Source organism: Equus caballus, chromosome 23 (assembly GCF_041296265.1).
Source record: "Equus caballus isolate H_3958 breed thoroughbred chromosome 23, TB-T2T, whole genome shotgun sequence".
Lineage (NCBI taxonomy): Eukaryota > Metazoa > Chordata > Mammalia > Perissodactyla > Equidae > Equus > Equus caballus.
Window position 1 is genome coordinate 41,011,227 of NC_091706.1, and position 8,910 is coordinate 41,020,136.

Below are 8,910 nucleotides of genomic sequence, written 5' to 3' on the forward strand. Positions count from 1 at the left end.
GTGAATTATCAAATCCAGTAAAGAATCTACCACCAGCTCCCTCTATGTTCTTTAAATTTTCAGCTCTTCTGAGATGCCTATCTAGATATGTTTCTTCTCAAAGTTTAGATCTTCCAAGATGTTTTAATACATGCATCTCATAAGGGTGATTTAAACTTTGGGGACAAATGTTTCAGTTTTACTTCAAATTTCATTATACATTATTAGGAGCCTTAATCTTCACCCTTTTGATAAACTACAATTCTTTCTTTTTTTTTTTTTTTGGAAGATTAGCCTCCACCAGGCTGGTCCCGACTACAATTCTTTTTATTTGAATGTTCGAACTATTGCTCTCTGGTTACAAGGGTGACTGGGAAATGACTGCTCCAAGAGAACCTACCATAAGTGTCCTCTTCACTTTTTTCTTTCTTTCTTTCTTAATTGAGATATAATTGACATATAACATTGTGTAAGTTTAAATGTACAACATGTTGACTCGATACACTTATATACTGCAATATGATTACCACAATAGCATTAGCTAACACGTCTATCATGTCACATTTCTTTTTTGTGGTGAGAACATTTAAGATCTAGTCTATTAGCAACATTCAAGTATATAATATTGTATTGTTAACTATAATCACAATGCTGTGTATTAGATCCCCAGAACTTATTCATCTTTTACCTGCAAGTTTGTACCCTTTGACCAACATCCCACCACTTCCCTTACCCTTTCCCCATCTTCCCCTCCCCAAGTTTCTATTTTGCGTCTTTTTATATCTGCTATTTTTTTGCTAAGAGTTTCTATCTTTCCATTCTTTTCAATAATGTTTCCCCTTACTTGTTGGAGCTTTTAGTAATAGCTGCTTTAGCTTCTTTGTCAGATAATTCCAACATCTGTATAATCCGTTTTGGTATCAATTCATTGTCTTTTCCCATGTAAGCTAAGATTTTCATGGTTCTTCATTTGTCAAGGAATTTTAAATTGTATCCTAGACATTTTGAATATAATGTTATGCGACTCTGTGTCTTGTTTCTATCTTATGGAGTATGTTGATATTTCTGTTTTAGCAGGCAATTAACCCAGTTTGGTTCAGACCACAAGTTCCATCTGGCCTTCTGTGTGTTGTGGTTTCTATGTCAGTTCCATTCTCAAAGTCTTTGCAGTGCTATTTGGATCTGTCCTGCATGTGGCTAGTGTGGAACATAGGCAGAGGACTGTTACTTTAGTTGTCAAAGATTTTGGTATGCTATTTAGGATCAGATCCATGCATATGCAGCTTTAGGGTAAGCTCAGGAGTTCAGAAACAAATTTTTATGGTCACTTTTCCGAAATCTTTCTCTTCTGTGATCTCTTCACCACTTTTCAGTTGCCTAGGTTCCCTTTGTGGTCCTCTTACCAGAAAGCTGGGGCTTTATTTACCTTACTCTGCTGCACACTTTCCCTGACCCATCCTAGAATCAATTGCCAGGAAGACAGCGAGAGAGAGAAAAGCAACGGTGGTTTGCTGCATTCTCTTGGGACCAAATCATCCCACTGGAGAGCAAGCTTACCCTCTCTCAGAGTGTTAGGTACCTGTTGCCACCACCACTAGTCACTGACAGGAAAGCCCTTTCTCTCTTCACCAGGCTGAACCACAGAACTTCTGGAGCTATCTTTGTACGCACAGATGTGTCCTTCCTGGTTTGGCGCTGTGTTGAGACCAGGCTGGAGGATACAAAAGAGGGGGGAAATGGTAAACTCGGCTCCACTTCTCTGGTTCTTTGATTTCTGGTCTTCCCGATTCACCTGATATTACTTACTTTTCGTAGTCCTCAGACTACTCCATGCATTCTGTCGAGTTTTTCAGTTGGATCCCTGGAATAGACAGAGTGTGCTTACTCCTTTTTACCCTGAACCTGAACTCATCATGTCTTTTTATACAAATAAACTTGATGAAAATTTGCTGAACACCATTAATACATAAAAATGACCAATAATGTGAATATTTTTTTCCTAAACCCAGCCCTACATCTTTAATTGTGTGAAGCATGAAACTACAAACTCCCATATTACACAGCATCATGGGGGTTTAATTTTTTTCTAATTACCAAAATAATATGTGTGGAATTCAGAGATTTTGAAATATAAAGAAAAGTACAAATTTAAAATGAAATATAAATCTCTGTCATGCCAACATATAAAAGAAACCATTGCTAAAATTTGGATATATGTATTTCTAAGATTTTGTTCTTTGTAAATGTGTATACATTTTAAATAAAGGGAGAAACATATTATAAATACTGTTTTGTTATTTTTCTTTAACATAGTAATATATTCGCCAGTGTTTTCTATGACAATAAATGTTATACACTACAGCAAGCTTTTTTTTTTTTTTTTTAGGAAGATTAACCCTGAGCTAACTGCTGCCAATCCTCCTCTTTTCACTGAGGAAGCCTGGCCCTGGGCTAACATCCGTGCCCATCTTCCTCTACTTTATATGTGGGACACCTACCACAGCATGGCTTGCCAAGCGGTGCCATGTCCACACCCGGGATCTGAACAAGAGAACCCCGGGCCGCCGAAGCAGAACGTGCGCTACGCACTTATCCGCTGCACCACCAGGCCGGCCCCTATACAGCAAGCTTTTTAATGGCATTGAATCCTATAATTTATTTAGTGAGAACAACGCTATGAACATTTAATGTTTCAAAATTTTAGCTATCAGGGGCCGGCCCGGTGGCACAGCAGTTAAGTTTGCATGTTCAGCTTCTCAGCGGCCCGGGGTTCGCCGGGTCAGATCCCGGGTGTGGACATGGCACAGCTTGGCAAAAGCCATGCTGTGGTAGGTGTCCCACATATAAAGTAGAGGAAGATGGGCACTGATGTTAGCTAAGGGGCAGCCTTCCTCAGCAAAAAGAGGAGGATTGGCAGCAGTTAGCTCAAGGCTAATCTTCCTCAAAAAAAAAAAAAAAATTTAGCTATCAAAATAATGGTAGAATAAGGTCTCATACATATCACTGACTCTTACCTTCAATTGATTCCTTGCTAAAAATGCTTAATGTAGAATTGCTCCCTTCAAGGCAATGCACATTTTTAAGGATTTGGATACATATAACCAAATTGCCTTCTAGAAAAGATGTTTGGAATGTGAACTGATATGTATTTCTTATTAGTTATATTTTTCCTATTTTTATTTTGAATTCATTTTAAACTTACAGAAAAGTTGCAAGATTAGAACAAAGAACTCCTATACACCCTTTACTTGGATTTACCATTTTTGACATTTTGCCATGCAGTAGTCCCTCCCTTATTTGTGGTTTCGTTTTCTGCAGTTTCAGTTACCTGCAATCAACCGCAGTCTGAAAATATTAAATGGAAAATTCTAGAAATAAACAATTCATAAGTTTTAAATTGTGCGCCACTGTTCTGAGTAGTGTGATGAAATCTCATGCTGTCCCTGGGATGTGAATCATCCCTTTGTCTAGTGTCTCCGCACTGTATACACTACATGCCTGTTAAGCACTGTGATACTGACAGTCTACCTGACAACTGGGATGACTACTAAGTGGCTGTGCTCAACTAATCTTGATTTTACTTAATAATGGCCCCAAAGTGCAAGAATAGTGACCCTGGCAATTCGGATATGCCAAAGAGAAGCAATCAAGTGCTTCCATTAAGTGAAAAGGTGAAAGTTCTCAACTTAATAAGGAAAGAAAAAAATCGTATGCTGAGGTTGCAAAGAAATATGATAACTTTTATTATAGTATATTGCTATAATTGTTCTATTTGATTATTAGTATAGTTGTCCATCTCTTACTATGCCTAGGTTATAAATTAAAGCTTATCATAGGTATATATGTATAGGAAAAAATATAGTATATATAGCATTCAGTACTATCCAAGATTTCAGGCATCTACTGCGGGTCTTGGAATGTCCCCCTGCAAATAAGGGAGGACAATGGTATTTGCTTTATCTTTCTGTCTCTCTCTCCACATACACACACGCATTTATTGTTTATACTTTTTGTGTGTGTGTGTGAAGATTTGCCCTGAGCTAACATCCATTGCCAATCTTCCTCTTTTTTTTTTTTGGCTTGAGGAAGATTGTCACTGAGCTAACATCTGTGCCAATCTTCCTCTACTTTGTATGTGGGATGCCTTCACAGCATGGCTGATGAGGATAGCGGGACCTCGATCCGAATGCACAAACCCGGGCCACTGAAGCAGAGCATACGGACTTTAACCACTTTTGAACTCTTTGAGGCTGGGTTACATACATCATGTCTCCTCTCCCCTGAAAACTTTAGTGTGTACTTCCTAAGAAAAAGAATATCCTCTTAAATAACTACAGTACAATTACAAATTTAAGAAATTTAACATTAATCAAATACTTTATAGTGTGTATTCCAATTTTATCAACTCTACAGTCTACATTCCAATTTCTTTAGTTTTCCTAATGTCCACTATAGCATTTATTTATTTATCTATCTATCAGCCCAGGACCATATTACATTTAGTTGTCATATCTTTTCATCTTCCTTTGATTTGGAACACTTCTCCATCTTTCTTAGTCTAGTGTTTTTGCAGAATACAGCCCAGTGGTTTTACAAAATGTCCCTTCAGTACTTTAAATGCTAAGTCTAGGTCTAAAAAAGAAAAATGAAGCTGAAATAGCATCCAACATAGATATGGCATTTATCAAGAGACATTATAGAAAAAACAATGCTGATAAAGGATTACCCAATATGAAAATAACAAGGGATCAAGAGAACTAAACAATACAGCTGCTAGATAATGGATCCTCTTATCATAAGCATAGCTAATGGAATTAGGTCGACAGAAATGGTTGTGTCGGTGGTAGGGGCTCCTGCTTTTTCAGTGGCATCACCGAGGCACTTTGTGCAGGCACAGCCATTTTTACCTTGTATATAACTACCACCAGCACCTTGACAATTCAAGGTGTGAGGCAGGTACTCAATGAATATCCATTTACTGAGTTAATGAGCAGTGAGGATTACCCAGAGTTTGCATCTTTAGTCTCATGGTTATTTTATTTTGTTGTTTGTTTGCTGTTGTTAAATAACAGGAAGCTAGAACCAGGGGAAATACAAGATTTTCTGCCTTCTACATGGAGTCTGCAGCTAATCCTTGTTCACTTGACTCGGGGTGGACCTAGGAGCTAAGAGACTCACTAACATGAAATCCTCTCTAAGTCTGACCATGTTAAGCAGCTTCACCAGACAGCATGATGTCAGCTCAAGGGGGTGGAGTGGGGAAGCAGGCTGACTTCTAGTCTCAACAGGGACAGTCTTTGGAAAAAACATTTCTAAACACAGGAGAACTCAAGATCTAGTTCACATGTGACCTTGAAAAACTAGCAGCAGCTTAACTTCTGCCAAACAAGTGGTGAATGGAGAATCTTTTGCAAAAGATCTGGCAAACATGAGGAAGGGTGCAGGAAAATGGAACTAAGTCGAGGTATAAGTCTCTTCTGTCATGACTGTGGTGTGTTTCTTAAGCAGGAATTAGCTCATAGACCATTAATAAACAGGCCAGTATAACGGGAAATATTGTGAGTTCAAGTGGAATTTTCCTCTGCACGTTAATGTTTGAGAACAATTAAAGGAAAAAAAACCTTATAATGTAGAAAGACCTTAAGAAAAAGCTGAAAATCCTACAGAAATCCTCTTTTTGGATGAAAAAAGTGGCTGGGTTAGTGGTTGCAAAAATCCCACTACACTTTCCCACAACGTTAAACTATTTTGTGAAGCTGTATGTGCAGATGAAAAATTGTGAAGACATTTCTCCAGGTGTTAGTAAAATTTGATGAAGAATGCTATCCCCTAGATAAGATTTAACTTTTTGATGAAATTAGTCTCTAATGCCCTTAAGAATCCAACTTGTCTGAGGAAGAAGCAGGACCCGGCAGGATCTAAGGGCTGGATCTAAGGGTGCCCGCAGCACACTCCAGAGAAAATTTAACTATGCAAGCAGCGGGACTGTTGGTGCTCTGAGTGGGTTTTAAGTGGTCTCCCTCAATCCTATTTGCCCCAAAAGTCCACAATTGCGCAGAACTTGAGTTTTCTTAGGGTCACATATTTTTTTTATATAATTTTTTTTTGAGGAAGATTAGCCCTGAGCTAACATCTGCCGCCAATCTTTCTCTTTTTTGTTGAGGAAGACTGGCCCTGAGCTAACATCTGTGCCCATCTTCCCCTACTTTATATGTGGGACGCCTGCCACAGCATGGCTTGACAAGCGGTGCCATGTCCGCACCCGGATCCGAACCAGCCAACCCGAGGCGCCAAAGCCAAAGTACGAGCCTAACCGCTGGGCCATTGGGCCAGTCCCCTAGGATCGCATATTTGGAGTTATCGCAAAAATGCCTCCTGTAGAAAGGCAATCTTTCCCCTTCTATTTTACTAACAATACCTCCACCTCCTCTCTACACCCCCTCGCCCTCCATAAGGCTATCTCTATTGTCCCTGAGACAGGGACGGGCACACTGACCCCAGCAGCCTGCGTGCTCCAGAGGAAGGGATGGAGGGAAGCAGGAGCGTCGTTGGAACCTTGGGACCACGGAAGGGGATGCAGGCAGCGGCAGGGCAGAGGAGGTGCCGAGGGGTGGAGGGTAGGAACCGCCCCCGGCACTCAGACCCCAGGCGGGAACCGACCCACGGCCGAGCCAGCCACGCCCGGAGGCAGAGAGGAGGCCGCGCCCAGGCCGCCCTTCCTCCTCCTGCTCCTGACCCCGCCCCTCTCCGCCCCTTCGCCTTTGACCCTGCGGGTCTCTTCGATCCCGTCAGGCTCCCTTGACCAGCACGGCTGTGACCTCCGTTGGTAGCCCACTCCGGGGAGGCCCCTCGGCAGCAGTTCTGGCCTTCTCTTCTGGGCCAACGTCCCAAGGAAGGAAGGGGCGCCTCAGGGGATGACTTACGGTCAAAGGAGCATCCCAAGAATTGAGAGTTAAGGAAAATTTAGTCTTTCTTACCATATGTTCTCATACTTTTTGGTTTCGGGGCCCCCATAACACTTGAAAATGTCTTTGTGGGTATATCCATCGATATTTATCATATTTGATTTTAAAACTGTCGACGAAAATAACCCATAACCAATCTGTAAATGAAAATTTGGGTGAGTTTATTCTGAGCTGAAATCTGAGGACCATGGCCCAGGGCCTTTCTTCCCAAAGGAAGAAAGGGCACCAAAGAAATGAGGTGTACAGAGTGGTTATATACCCCCAAAGAGGGTGCTTTACATATGATTGAAATGTCCCTCCCACAATAGTCACAAGATTGCCCTGTGGGCACAGCCCTTAATGGACACAGCAGGTAGTGGGTCTGCTATCTTGGTGGGCGTAGCAGGAGGCAAGTCTATTGTTTCGAGCTGGGCAGCCACAGGTGAGCGCAGCAATCAGTTTCTAGCCTAAGGAAAGGTGCTTAATCCTTAAGGAGACGCCATCATTGGGAGGGGAAGGGAAGTTGCACCTTTATCTCAAGGGCCTTTTGCTCTTGCCTTAGGGAATCTCTAAAGCAGATATACAATGCATGCTCTACGGCCTCGGTCAGGCCCTTTTGGAAAGACAAGGTCAGGCTGAATTAGGTTTACACCAAAATGGCTTCCTCATATATTCCAATATATCCTATTACTTGCCATTTTTATTTGACAAGACAAAAATTTAAAACACAATAATATAGATGCACACATTCCATTAGGTTCAGAGCACTGGAGAAATCACTCCTAATTGTAGCCTTGGAAAACTCCATTGTGAATGGGAGTGAATGAGGGCAGAAAAGGCAAATAAAGTCTTAGTGTTATTATGAAAATAGTTTTAACCCTGTCGATTTCTTTTTTTTTTAAGATTGGCCCTGAGCTAACATCAGTTGCCAATCTTTTTTTCTTCTTCTTTTTCTCCCCAAACCCCCCAGGACACAGTTGTATATTCTAGTTGTAGGTCCTTCTAGTTGTGCTATGTGGGATGTGGCCTCAGCGTGGCTTGATGAGCCGTGCTAGGTCCACATCCAGGAGCCAAACTGGCGAAACCCTGGGCCACCGAAGTAGAGTGCACAGACTTAACTACTGGGCTACGGGCTGGTCCCATACCCTGTTGATTTCTTTAGCAAACTTTGAGAACCACTGCTCCAAAAAAACAGCTTAGAAACAGGGCCTTCACTTCCTCGAACAATTTAGACGGGAGCTCTGTGAAAGCTAGGTCAGGGTCTGTGCTGCTGGAGCAATCTAGACAGTGACCCAGAGAATTTATAAGGAGTGCTCTGGGACGTTGTCCTTACCCCTCCTGGCTAGCAGTTGCCCTTTAGTCTGGAGAGGATACTTTTCCAAAAAGGAGCAGAACATACCAAGTAACTAAACATCCATTGCTGAGAAGGATACATTTCAATTGAAAGAAAAAAAACCAAATTCCTGAAAAGGTGTCAGAACATCAACAAATGCTGCACAAACTAAGAACTCTCTTGAAGAGAACAGCCCACAAACTAGGAATGCATCTCTCTGATAAAGGGGCTGGCTAAAATCAGGAAATATTCAGAGAGTAATCTAAAGCCAGTGAAAATAATACTTGCGGTGGTGTAAACTAAGAAGAAAAAGTAAAGAAATCTTTGGGAAAGTTTTATAAGTTCATAGTAAAATAATGAAGAATTCAGTATACCTTTTAGAGAAAAGATAGTTCTTAATGAAGCAAAACTCCTCAGTTAAGTAAGGGCTCTGTCAGAACGGGAAGAGGAAGTTAGAATGAGCAAAATGTAAAGCTCAGGAGAAACTGAAAGTACCTGAGAGGTCTCCAAAAGAGAGGAAAGAATCTCTTGATTATAAATATGATGCTAAAGTTTTGAATACTTGTTTTGTGGAGATCAATTCTGATACTGAGGAAGAAAGTAAGAAGAAAGAAATCGTATTTTCTGAATTAGACCTTGGAGAGCCAGGGGATC

General features: G+C 41.1%; 1 long non-coding RNA gene across 1 annotated transcript; it reads right to left on the minus strand.

Annotated features, from left to right (window-relative positions):
• Positions 1-244: 244 nt before the first annotated feature.
• LOC111770166 (uncharacterized) lies at positions 245-6,736 on the minus strand. Its single transcript, XR_002803241.2, has 3 exons — positions 6,476-6,736; positions 1,786-1,840; positions 245-1,690 (listed from the first exon to the last, which is right to left on the minus strand). It is a non-coding gene; the product is annotated as an uncharacterized lncRNA (long non-coding RNA).
• Between the last annotated feature and the right edge of the window lie 2,174 nt (positions 6,737-8,910).